The sequence below is a fragment of the Gavia stellata genome, chromosome 34 (assembly GCF_030936135.1).
Source record: "Gavia stellata isolate bGavSte3 chromosome 34, bGavSte3.hap2, whole genome shotgun sequence".
Lineage (NCBI taxonomy): Eukaryota > Metazoa > Chordata > Aves > Gaviiformes > Gaviidae > Gavia > Gavia stellata.
This window is the reverse complement of record NC_082627.1, coordinates 2875842-2889072: the sequence shown is the minus strand read 5'-3', so window position 1 is coordinate 2889072 and position 13231 is coordinate 2875842. Positions and strand designations below refer to the sequence as shown.

General features: G+C 56.2%; 1 non-coding gene across 1 annotated transcript; it reads right to left on the bottom strand.

Annotated features, from left to right (window-relative positions):
- Positions 1–5938: 5938 nt before the first annotated feature.
- TRNAF-GAA (transfer RNA phenylalanine (anticodon GAA)) lies at positions 5939–6011 on the bottom strand. Its single transcript has one exon. It is a non-coding gene; the product is annotated as a tRNA-Phe (tRNA).
- Positions 6012–13231: the final 7220 nt, after the last annotated feature.

The window sequence follows — 13231 nt, the reverse complement described above, 5'->3', positions numbered from 1 at the left end:
AGCTGCACCCAGGACGGCAGCACCAACCCCCCGAGCAGGTAACCTGTCCTCCTCACCAGCGTTGCGACTTCTCGGGCTCAGGCTGTGGCCCAGAGCCAGAGGGAAGGGGATCCTTGCTGGGGTGTGAAGCTCCCGAGAGGAGGCACTGGGTAGCAGTGGAGGGGGTTGGGGAGGGCTCTCATTTTCCCATCAGGGTGGGAGCTTCGCCATCACTCACCCCTGGGGTTCCCTACCCCCGCTGTAATGGGGGTCAGTACTGGGGTGCCCCGGCCCCCCACCTCTCCCGAGCCTGGTGCTGCCCTTTCTGTGTTCCTGCCCACGCAGATCCCACGCGGGGCCGTCCGACCGGCAGCAGGAGTGTCTCATTGCCCGTCATCATCTGCATCATCCTGGGAGCCCTTCTCTGCCTGCTCCTGGCCCTCCTGGCAGGGCAAGTGCAAAGCGCCAGGGCTGGGCGCAGAGGTGGGTCCTTTCGCCACGGTCCCAGGGGAAGATGCCTCCTGGCAGGGCCAGGGGTGCTGTGGGGTGTCAGTGAGTGGTACAGGTAAAGCTGAGGGGAGGAGAGAGTGTGCTGCCTGCTGTCCCAATGTCCCATTGACGGCCTGGCCATGGGCTGTCGGCAGCGAGGTGTAGAGAGAGTGCAGACGCGGGAGGAGCCAGGGATGGGGTGAAGAGAGAAATGGCAGAGCTGGGCTGGGGGAGATGGGAACAGAGGGGAAACAGAGGAGGACATGCCACCAGAAGTGCTCTGGGCATCTCCTCTCTGTGTGTCCCTGGGCCAGCCCTGCCTCTGTCCGCAGGCTCCAAGAGAGCTTGGGAGCCCTTCCCTGAGGCCGTCTATGAGGAGATTGGTTACAGCCCAGCTTTGGAGAAGCAGGCAAGGTTCAGCGGCTCAGGTGGGTGTGCGTCCCTCCTGGAGGGCACATGTGCAGGGCTCTTTCCCCACTTCCTCACCCAGGGATGACCCCCTGCAGCCCCCTGATCCACAGTCCCCGCAGCCCTGGGGCTGTGGGGGCTGTGGGGAGATCAGCCAGGTCCTTGGCCCAGGCCAGAAGCTTCCTCCCCACCAGCTCTGCCCGTCCCAGCTGGGGACAGCCCCTCACTGCCTGCCCCTGCATCCTGAGGGCTGAGGGAAGGGGCTGTCCCAGGGCATGTCTGGGCGCCCCTTTGAGACAGGGTTTGTCCCAGGGGAGCAGGGTGAGTCCTGAGCCCTCCTCCCCACTCAGCCCTGGCTCTGTGGGTCCCCCGTCCCCAGCAGCACTGACCATGAGCTGGGTCAGCAGAGCGCACTCCCATCACACCCGCTGCACCTCTCGCCAGGCTCCTATTCAGAGGGGTCCCTGACCAAGCTGCAGCCCTACCCTGGGGACAGCAAGGAGGAGGATGGTCCAGGGTCAGCACCAGGTAACAGGGGGCCAGAAGGGGTGGATCTCTCCTCCCTGCAGACGTGTGGGGGACAGCAGTGTCACTGAGTGTCACCGTCAGAGTTGGGGAGGACATGGGGAGTCTTCTGTGGTGCTGCCAACACCAGTGCCTGAGCCCCATGTCCCTGTGCATCCTCCTGTCATTGCTCTGCAGGACGTAGCTTCTCACTGTCACCAGCTCCCCTCTCCTTTCAGACATCCCTGTCCTGGCCAGAGGTGACCCAGTGGATGGCTACGATGATGCCAGGGAGGCTTCTGACCCTGGGGAGGATCCTGCCCCTGGGCAGGAAGGCTGGGAAATGCCCAGGGCACCAGAGGAGGGAGCAGGGCCCAGGGATGCACCTGGAGGTGAGAGGGAAAGATAGCGCTGACGTTTCCTGGAGTGCCATCCCTGGTGCCAGATGAATTGCTGTCATACTGAGAGCTCAACCTCCTGGGACAGGGGAACCTGTCCATTCGAGTTTTCCTTGGGGGCACCATGGGTGGGAGAGGGAGCTGAACCTCTCAGGACTGCTGAGGAGAAGGGAGGAAGGTGATGTACTGACGAGGAGGGGCAGCCCATGGGATGAACGTGCAATGGCCTGCCTTGCTGCTGGCAGGGACAAACCTGCACTCCCCGAGAAGTGCTGGGGCCCCTGGAGCTGAGGGAGATGCCTGGTGCCTGTCCCCAGAGAGCACGGGCTATGACGATGCTGAAGAGGTGTCTCTGGCACATCCCCCTGAGGACACAAAGGCTGTGAGAGCAGAGCTCAGTGCACAGCAGTCCCTGAGCCGTGGGCCAGGAGAGCCCATCCCTGCTGTGCAGCTGGGTGCAGCCGGGAGGGAGGAGAGGTCTGTGGAGCTGGGAGAGCCGTGAGCACCAGGGAACTGTCTCCCTTTTCCATGGGCAGCAGAAACAGCCGGCCATGTCCTCCATTTTTATTCCCCTGCTTTTACATGATTCCTTCATGTGTGTTCTTATTAAAAGCCTTTGGGGTTAGAGCCAGAGCTGGCGCTTGCCTGCCCAGGTGTCGGGGTGTCTCCCTGAGGCTGACTGGGGGGAGCAGAGCACCAAGACATGGCAGTGGGGAAGGGGCACGTCTTGGGGACAGTGGGCTCGGGGTCGGGCTGTGGGGCTGTGAGAGCTCATGGTCCCTGGGGCATATTCCTGCTCATAGAGACATTTCAGCCTCCCAGCCACAGTTTCCAGCAAAAATGGCTCTCTGCAAGGTCCCATAATGCATCCCAGGGGGAGCACCCACCTCCCCACCCCGGGGTTCCCCAGTTGCTCTTTCCCCCGGCCCTGCCTGGGCCACACTGGTGCCACGGCACAGAGGTCACGACAGAGCTGCCATATTGGGGTGAGCTGTAGCCCCACAGAAGGGAGTCCTAAGGTGGCTGTGGTGCTTTGAACACCCGAGCCAGCCCCAGGGGGGATCACAGCCCATGCATCACCTCCCACAGTGGTCCCTAGAGCTTTCCTGCTGGCAACCCCTGGCCCCAGAGCCAGCCCCTCCATCCCCAGCCCTGGGCCCATCTCTCCCTGTGGAGATGCAGAGCTGGAGCCTGCCCCGGTGGGAGTTTTCCAGGGGATGGAGGCTGTGTTTGCAGTCCCCATGGATGTCATCCACCACCTTGGGGGTCTCACCTGGGAACGCTGCTCTCCTGGGGGCTTTCCACAGCCGTGCTCTGCCCAGCGTGGGGCAGCAGTGCAGAGGGTTGAGGTCTCACCACCACACACATTGGGTGGGTGCTTGGGGGTTGCAGGAGCAAGCACAGGTCTGGGGCACAGTGATGATCCTGCATTGCTCCAGGGAATGGACCCAGCCTGCAGGGCCAGACCGTTCAGGCCCCAAAATGTCATGGAATGGGCTCTTTCTGCTCACATGTGCTGCCACCTCATACACACCCAGGGCCGGTGGCTCATCTCCCCGAGGAGGAGGAGGAGGAGGCAAACCTCTGCCAGGTGCCAGAGTAAGGGAGAAACCTTACACCTGTGGGAGGGCAGAGACGGCAGGCAGGTGGCATGGGACAGGCGCTGGGCTCTTCTCCACAGTACCCACCTGGGGTGGCTTGAGTTCACAGGTCAGTGCCCATACTGGCACCCACCGTCATGTTCAGAAGATATCCCCACACCCCTTCTTCTTTGCTTCACTTTTGTACATTATTTCTCAGAATCTGGGCCCACCATTCCTGGGCCTGGGCACCCTGCAGAGAAACACCATGGCTCACACCCCATTTTGGTTGCAGGCGGTTTTGCCAGGGGAGCAGCCAAGGCACCATGTCCTTGCCCTCCCTGTCTGTGCAAGGCTGTGCACAGGCCTGTGCCTCCCTGTTCCCACCAGCATGGGGTGGACGGTGACACCAAACCCCCCAGGAACAAGAGGTGGGCACCGGCCCCACCAGTCCCACCTCTGCAGGGCTGTGCCTGACCTCGGGAGCTCTGGGTTCCCTGAGCTGAGGCTCTGCTCGAGAAGGGGGTGATGGCAGAGGGAAAAGGACCTGGAGACAGGGTCAGGGTAAGAAATGTCACTCTTCAGCTCAGACACCCTGACCCTCTGGCACCGAGGGCTGCTTTCCACGTGGTATGGGTTCTCCACCTGGAGACAGGATAATCTCACACCCGTCCCTCTGGAAAGCCACAGGGGAAGTGTGGCCCTGGTGCCAAAGGACACCTGGGCTGGACCAGCACCCTCACATCCCATCTCTCAGTGCAGCCAGGAAGGATTGCCAGCACCCAGGGTGCTGCTGATGTCTATCCCCTCCCTGAGGGCCACCCCTCGCCTTCCCACAGGGGCTGTGCTGCCAAGCAGGGACCCTGGCTGGTGTGTGGGGTGGGTCTGTGGTGCAGGGCAGTGACCTGCACTCAGGTCCAGCACAGCTGCCTGCCTCTCCTCTGGGAGGGGGCTCAGCAGAGGCAGCACACACAGCCCTCCTTACCCCATGACCAGGCCCTGGGAGGGCAGGGCAGGCCCACAGCACCTGGAGAGGAGCAGAGCCCCAGCTCCAGCCCTTGCCCACCCGAGCCTGGCAAGTCAGAGCAAAAACACCCCTGAAGATGGAACCCGGAACCTCTTGTGTGGGAAGTGGGTGCTCTTCCACTGACCTACACCCCCTTGACAGCTGCCAGCAGGCGGAAAACTCTCCTCCCATGACATATCTATGACAAGCACAGCACTCTTGTCCCGTGGGTGCCCAGGGACCCTCAGCAGAAAACAGCATTTGAACCCTCCTGAGATGGGGGAAGTCCGGACTGCCTCCCCACTGGCGCCTGATCCTGGCACAGGGATGCACTGCCGAGCACGGCCCCTTCAACATCTCTGCAGGGTGATGGGGCAGAAGGCGGCTCGTGCTGCAGGCACCGCTCCCACCCTCTGGCCTACCCTGAGCCCCCTCTGCCACCCACGGAAACAACCCTCTGTGTCACAACTGTCCCCAACTCCACATCAGGAGCAGAACAACAGGGTGAGGGAAAGACCCTCCCTGGGATGAGGTGCCCCCACGCTCTGATGGCACCCCAGGGCATGCGGAAGGGGGACATGGGGACAGAAATCTCACACCCCCCCTCATGCAGGCACCAGGTCTCCCCTGCACCCCTCTGCCCCCCAGCACCCCTGGAGATGGGGTGAAGGGTAAGCTTCCATCTCCCTGGGGCTGCGGGTGTGGGTTGGGCTCAGGGACCTTCCCATTCCTGCAGCACTGAGCACTGTCCTGAGGGCAAAGCCGTGCCCTGGGACAGCCCTGGCTGGGGTCTCTGGGGCAGGGTGGGTGCGCATGTTCAGCTGTTAACTGAGAGGTTGATGGATTGAGCACACGCAGGGATGGTGTCCTCGCAGTGCTACAGCTGGGACCATTGTCTTGCCCAATGCCATAGAATTTTCCCCACGGAGCCCCTGCCTGGCAGAGAGGGTTTGGGGGAATCCAAACCAGAGCACAGTCACTGTGAACTTCTGGAGTGGTTGAGTGGAGTGAAGGGGATGGACTACTCATCTGTTCCGCTTTGCACACATGGCCCCAAAGCTCAAGAACAACCTCGAAGGACTTTTGGAGCAGTGATAGCTCTGCAGACACCTTCCCTGTGGCTAAGCATTATCAAGCTGGTGCTCAAAGCTGGCAAGACAGTAACCTTGCTTGGACAGGCGGTCTCTCCTTCTCCCTCTCCTCTCACTTGTGCTCAGTCAGGACAAAAGGCAAGCTTCTCTGGAGGAGCATCCCTGGGTAACTGGCTGAGGCATCAGATCTGCAGAGGGCTAAGTCATGTCTCTTGCTGTGGCACTGTGGTCTATTATGTGCCATTCCCTGTGGAGCAGGGAAAGAAGGACAGCTGGAGACCACCCCAAAGGAGCACTGACTGGAGAGTCCTGCCCAGGGGGAGGCTGGGGACTTGTGCTGCTGGAGGAAGGCTCCTTCTAAGCTGCAGATCTGCAGGTGCAGAGCAGGGACTGTGCTCTGGCAAGAGGTGAAGGAGCAGGCAGGGCTGGGGCAGGCTGGAAGAAGGCAGATGGGTTCTGCCAAAATCTAAGGGAGAAAATCATTGCTGAAGCCCGGGGTTGAACCAGGGACCTTTAGATCTTCAGTCTAACGCTCTCCCAGCTGAGCTACTTCAGCCCTGCCCCAGCAGCCCTTGTCCCTCTGCCACCCATGCCAGGCCGCAGGCTGACACATAGGAGGAGCGCTCCTCAGGAGGCTTCCCAGGGAAAAGCTGTGCCCAGCCCCAGGCAGAGGGGACCTGGCCTCTCCCTGCCTCCAAGGCCAGGTGGGCTCCAGGTTTGGTGGAGGCCAGCTTACACTGGGTGTGCCAAGATGTCTGAGGGCCTTGCACAACCGCGAGAGTGGCAAAGGCAAGTGGGCAGATGGGGCATGTGCAGTTGTAAAGGCTGAGGGTGGAAGAAGCGTGGGGCTGGTGGAAGACCTTGTCTCCTTCCCCATGGAAGGTGTCCTCCCACCCTTTTCTCCCTGGCTCAACTTACCTCCTTCGTTCCCAACACTTCTACCTCCTCCTCCCTGAGCAGTGCAGGGGGATGGGGAGTGGGGGTTGCAGTCAGTCCGTAACCGTTCCTCTCTGCATCTCCTTCCTTCTGACACTTCTCCCATGGGGTCCCTCTTACCGCTACAGTCCTTTGAGACAAACCTGCTCCAGCATGGGCTCTCCTCAAGCCACCATTCTTCCAGGAAATAGCCAACATCTCCAGTGTTGGGTTCTCCACAGACTGCAGGGCTTACCTTCTCCACTGTGGTCTTCTCCAGGGGCTGCAGGAGACTATCTGCCCTGGCACCTGGAGCACCTCTTCTCCCTCCTTCTTCACCAGCCTTGGTGTTTGCAGGGCTGGTTCTCACACTTTTTTTCCCTCACTCCTCTCCCACTCTGGCTGTTGTGTCCTTTCTTAAATACACTTTCACAGAGGTTCCACCAGCTTCATTGACGGGCTCAGTTTTGGCCAACGGTGGGTCTGCCTTGGAGATGGCTGGAACCAGCTCTGTCTGGCACGGAGGCAGCCCCTGGTCTCTTCTCACAGATGCCAGCCCTGCAGCCCTCCTGCTACCACAACTTGGACTGGGACACCTGTTGCGTTAAAAGGAATGCAGTAATAAACAAGTAATAAACAAGCTCCTAAAATAGCACAAACAATTCCTTTACCCTTACAATCTTTAACCTTCTGTTCACTCCTGCACTGTTGAATTCGCTCTATTATTTTATTTTCATTTTTCCAGAATTTCTGGGCCCACTCTAGTCCCCAATGGGACGGCGCACATTTGTATTTTTGTAGTAGTTTATCCATGGCAATCCTGCCCATGACACCAATTTTTACTGTCACGTTAAAAGGAATGTAGTTTCGAAATTTGTCTGTCAGAGTCCCAGGACTTTCACTGACCCATTTACCAGAGCCCCAGCAAAAGGACTTGCACTGAGCAGATGCACAAAAATCGAAATTAGTTATTTTATTGAAAGCGACAGAAACAGATTCGAGATTGCCATTGATAAATTCACTAACTATAATAGTGCTACTAATTAAGGTTAATATTGCTAGCAGACTTGATAGTAATACAAGAACCTGGGGATAACTTTCACCCAGAGGGTGAGAGGCGCAGCGCTTACCCAGAGAGGCGTCCCTGCCTGGGGTGGAGGAAGAGAACACAGCCCGTCGACTGGTGCGTCAGGCGTTGAAGTTCTTCTCTCCCACCTTAACAATCATTTTCTCCATCTTTTATCCCCAAAACTATGAGTTTCCCCCCCCGTATGTGACATGTAGCATGATTTGGGTGGAGAAACGAGTGCTATAGTCATATAAGTTTAGCATGACCTCTATAATCTTCATTAGCATATGCAGGGGTGTGAGGTGTAATATGCATTTCACCAGTAATGAGGCAAAAGTCAGTTATCGGACATGAAGCCTTTTCAAAGAAACAAAGGACCCCTCACATTCCTGTTATTTTACTGTCTTTGCTGACCATAAGCAGGGCTGTCCTGCCTCCATGGGGCCCCCTCCTTATCTGCATCCTGTGTTAGCCAGGCAGGTCTCCACTCCCCCGGGTTGCACAAGAGATAGCAAGGGCAGTCTTAACTGCTCTTCGTGCACAGGAATCCCACCTCATTATCCAAATTCCACAACACCAATGCACAGTGTAAATTGTTGCCTTGCTGAATGACGTCCCCTGCTCTTCCCTCGTCAACAAATGCAATTTCCTCACTGGGGGGGAAGAGAGAGAACTGAGAAGGCCTTGATGCTGTGCAAACATGGTTCAGCAATAGCTACAACACCGGTGTGTTGTCAACACTGTTTTGGTCACAAATCCCAGACACAGCACCATACTGTTACAAATCTGTAATATAAAAACTCATCTACACAATGTATGTGGGTGAGCAGGCACGTCTTTATTGCAGCGCTGGACGCACAGGGGATCGCTCCTCCTAGTGTACATGCCTAGCTTCTCCGCTACCAAAGTTATATACAATCAAAGTATACTTTATCCCGTGAATATGACAGCCTAAGTGAGCCTTCTTTGAGCTCTCCCTGCTAGGCAGCATGGCTGCATGGCAGTGATCTCCCCTTGAGCTGGGACACCTCTCACGGTTACTCCTCGAGGTTGAGAGACCTCTTAGCAAATTCAGATCTTTGGTAAGTGACTGATATCGTGCAAAACCTTAGTGCACTAAGATTTGGTATTGGTAGCTTTGAATCATTGTTATATCCTTTGTGCAGTAAGCAATTGAGTGAGCCTGGCCATCAAACATGTTACGTTTCAAGAAAACCACTTTTGCCGATACCTTTGGCAGTGGTTCTTTAAGCAGTCTAAATTGCCCATCCACGACAAATTGGTGTAGTCAGCAGGATTCTGAATGAGGATCTGCGACAGGAGACCTTATTGCAGCCATGCAATATATAAAGGAGGCTTATGAGAAGATGGAGAGAGACTTTGTTCCAGGGCCTGTAGTGATAGGACAAGGGGCAATGGTCTTAAAGTAAAAGAGGGTAGATTTAGATTGGACATAAGAAGAAATGTTTTATGGTGAGAGTGGTGAGACACTGGAACATATTGCCCAGAGAAATTGCGGATGCCCCATCCCTGGGAGTGTTCAAGGTCAGGTTGGATGGAGATTTGAGGAACCTGGTCTAGTAGAAGGTGTCCCTGTCCATGGCAGGGGGGTTGGACTAGATGATCTTTAAAAGTTCCTTTCCAACCAAAACCATTCTATGCTTCTATCAGTCTATGATTCTATGACAGTATTATTACCAGCTTCCCTCTTGTTAGCATCAGGCAGGTGAGTAGAGGTGCAGAGAGAGGAGAATAGTCAAGGGCTGAGAAGACAGGTACAGGGGAGGGCACCATGGTGGGGAGCTTGCAGCAATGCCGTGGTGTTGTCATTCAGGTCTTGGCACACAGTCCCTGGGCCCCTTTGGGAGGCCCTGGGGTCTCTGCCCCACACCAGCTCTAGCAGGGCATGGCTCTCCTGGAGGTTTGCTGCTGTGTTTGCCTACTGAGTGGAGTTGTGTTTGGCATCCGGGCACCTGGCATGGCACTAAAGGCTTTTTTTCTTTTAATGGCATTAAAATGAGAGCCCTGAAACAAAAGTCTTCAATGCAGGGATGTGGATGTGTCTTAGCTTTAGAGTGACTCGAGCTTCAGTGAGTACATTGGAGAGAGAGAGACCAGGGTCTCCTCCTGGGGCACTCCTTGGTTTGATCAGCTCAGGGGGACACTTGACAAGGCACATTCAGGTGCCCTGAACGTCTGGTGTGATTGTGGGTGGCCAAGGATATCCCCCTTCCCCCTGTGGCCCTCAGCTGATGCTCAGGAAGGACCTGGGTATGCTCAGAGATTTTCCATCAGAGCTTGCAAACACTTGCACATGTCTTGGGCCACCTCTGGCACCTTGATCATCACAGAGTATCTGTATGCGAGCACCTGAGTCCCCGCTGAATAAAGGCAAGGGGCTCAGAGCAGGGGCTCACACGCTGGCAAGTCTTTTGTGCACACCCAAAGTGAAGCAGGAGGATTCCCAGCTCCTCTGGGTCTCTGGGGTGCATGGGGGGAGTCGAATTGTGCTTCAACGTGAGGGCTTCCTGGTCAGGCGGAGATGCCTGCACCGCCTCAGCTGAATCCCTGCCCTGCACAGGGGAAACCAACCCCTCCCTGTCCCTGTCTGTGACTCCTTTTTGTTATGGGTCAAGAATGTCGGTTTCCAAAGGGGAACATTGACACTCGTCATAGAGAACCACACTCGGGTAGGAGAAACCATGCTGCTGGAATCAGTCTCTCTCCACTGTTGGTGATTACTTGAGGTGATGTTGCAACACATTCCCCAGGGGTGACCCTGTTGCCTTTCAGGAGCTGTCAGCCCCAGAGCTGCAGGGACATCTCCAGTGAGTCCAGAGTGGGCAGAGAAGGTGCTGCCTTGGTCTGGACCTCTGCTGCTGAGCTGGGCTGGGCTCCTGGGATGGAGGGAGCTGATGGCAATCAGGCAGCGCTGCAGAGAGACAGCTCTGCCCAGGAGCAGCTCCTGTGCAAAGCATAGCAGGGCTGAGGGCACTGCCTGCAGGCACCGAGGGGAGAGGAGTGAGGCAGAGAGAAGTTCAAGGCAGTGTGGAGTAGGAGGAGGGAGGAGAGCTTGTTGTGCGACAAATCTTCAGACTCTTCACACGGTAATTGTCTGTCCACAGGGCAATGCACAAGGGTATCCTGACGGGATCTCCAAATGCTGGCACAACGCACAGCTTACAAGATCTATAAGTACAACTATCACAACATTTCTACCGTAGAGGTGAAGGACGTGCTCCAGAGCAGGGATTCCCTGCACCATCAGAAGGACAGGGCGTGATGGCTGCCTTTTCCCGGGGATGGCTGCAGGGGTGCAAAGCCATTTGTGCAGCCAGGGATGCCCTGGGCTGTCCTTCAGAGGAGGGTCCTTGTGCCCCAGGGGCCTGTGTACCAGGACCAGGATCAGTAGGTCTGCTAGGAGCCTCTTAAAGTGCGTTTAGCCACTGCTCTGCCTGTGGACAGCACCACCTTTTCTGGACCCATCAGGGTTGCTCTGACCTGCGCTTTTCCAGCTGCAAACAGGTACATGCACCCAGGCACTGCCCTGCAAACAGGCAGGTTTCTGTAGGACCAAGGTGAGTGCACAGAGGTTGGAATGGGGTCTGTGAGTGCTGACAGGAAAAAGACATGGCACAGGGAAACATCTCCGAGGAAGAAAATCTCCAGGCAACAGGGATACAATCAGGGAATGAAAAGAAACTAAAACCAGAAATGTTGTGGGCGGGAGAATTCAGAAAACTCCTGATGATCCCCTTCAATGCAGACCCCTTCCTCTGAGCAAGCCCCCTGGCCTCCTCTCCCACCCAGCACAGCCTCTGCCTTCAGGGCCATGGGCTCCAAGGCATGAACCACCTTCTCTGCAGCCAGAAATCCAGCAGAGCCGAGGTGCAGCTCTCCAGCCATGTGCCCAGTTCCCTCCACAGAGCACAGGGGCTGAGAACATCTGCCCAGCAGTGTTGGTGTCTGGGAGGTGGTCTGAGCAGTTGAGAAAGGGCAACGCTTTCGTGAGTGCCCGGCTGCCTCTCCCCCTGCCTCTCTCAGCCAGACCCTCACTGTATTTCCCCATGTTTCTCCTCTTCTCTGTGTTATTGTTATTTCATTCTTGCTGTCAGGCTCTGTGGGGATGGGAGTTCCAGCTGCAGAGTCACACACTGATCTTGTGGGTCCTCCTGTGCAGGTGTGTCCATGGAAATGAGGTGTCCCAGCTTTCACTTGTGGGGCTGTGGGCAATGCAGCCTGTGGGGCTGTGGAATGAGCTGGTTTTCCCTTAAATAGATACAATAATTAGAACATTGGCTATCTCCTTGGGGTGCCCTTCCAAGCTGTGAGCTGCCCTCAAACATGCAAAACTTTCCCACAGCCTCTTTCTGTTGTCTGAAAGCTCCAAGGGAGCAGCACAGATATGCTGCTTCTGAGGAAATGCTGTTGGGTTGGTGACATGAGCCATGTGTGTCTGTGGCTAGAAGTGGGGTGCTGAGACCTTGAGAAAGGGTGAGGCATTTAGTGGTCTGCAGTGGACCCCTCTGCTCTCAGCATCATCTGGTGGCTTTTATCAGTATCATGAGAGTGCGATCGCCCTCCATCTAAGAAAGTTGGAAGCCCAGGGTAGTTGGGAACCAGACCAATCAGCTCCCACCACTAAGCCACAGTGAATCCCTTTGCCTCTCATATCTCACAGCCGGTCACTCCGAGTGCAGGAGAAATGCTCATGATTTCTGATTTCAGAGGTCACTCACAGGCCATGAAGGGGGAAGCAGGTGAAAATCCCCAAAGCCCTACAACTTCTTTCTGCCACTCACATTCTTTAACGCTGGGAGTGCAGATGCTGACAAGCCCTTCTGCGTTATGAGTGATTTTATCTGACATACTGTGAATATCAAACCTCGCCCCCCTGCCATGGTCCCATATCCCCACTGCAGTGGGGCTGGGCTGACTCCTCAAGAGACCACGGGCAGAGGCCCTGCTCCAGCACACATAGCCGCAGAAAATGAAGCTGAAGTCAGGAGGCAGAATGAAGGTTTCTCCCAAAGAAGGGAAAAGGGTGGGTGTATGGCAGTGGGAGGGTCTATGAGAAATGTCTTTCGTTTTGCTCAGAGATGTCTCTGGTAACTTGTCACTGCCTTTTCCTCCTTGGACAGGCCCCTGTGTCCAGAGGAAGCAAATGTGCAACAGCAGTTCAATGACGAAGTTCCTCCTCCTGGCATTGGCGGACACACGGGAGCTGCAGCTCTTGCACTTCTGGCTCTTCCTGGGCATCTACCTGGCAGCACTCCTGGGCAATGGCCTCATCATCACCACCATAGCCTGCGACCACCACCTCCACACCCCCATGTACTTCTTCCTCCTCAACCTCTCTTTTCTCGACCTGGGCTCCATCTCCACCACTCTCCCCAAATCCATGGCCAATTCTCTGTGGGACAGGAGGACCATTTCCTTCTCAGGATGTGCTGCCCAGGTCTTTCTGTTTGTCTTCTTGATGTCAGCAGAATGGTACCTCCTCACCTTCATGTCCTATAACCGCTACGTGGCCATCTGCAAACCCCTGCACTACGGGACCCTCCTGGGCAGCAGAGCTTGTGTCCACATGGCAGCAGCTGCCTGGGGCAGTGGGTTTCTCAATGCTCTGCTGCACACAGCCAATACATTTTCACTACCACTCTGCCAAGGCAATGCCCTGGACCAGTTCTTCTGTGAAGTCCCCCAGATCCTCAAGCTTTCCTGCTCAGACACCTACCTCAGGGAAGTTGGGCTTATTGCTTTTAGTTCTTTTCTACTTTTGGGGTGTTTTG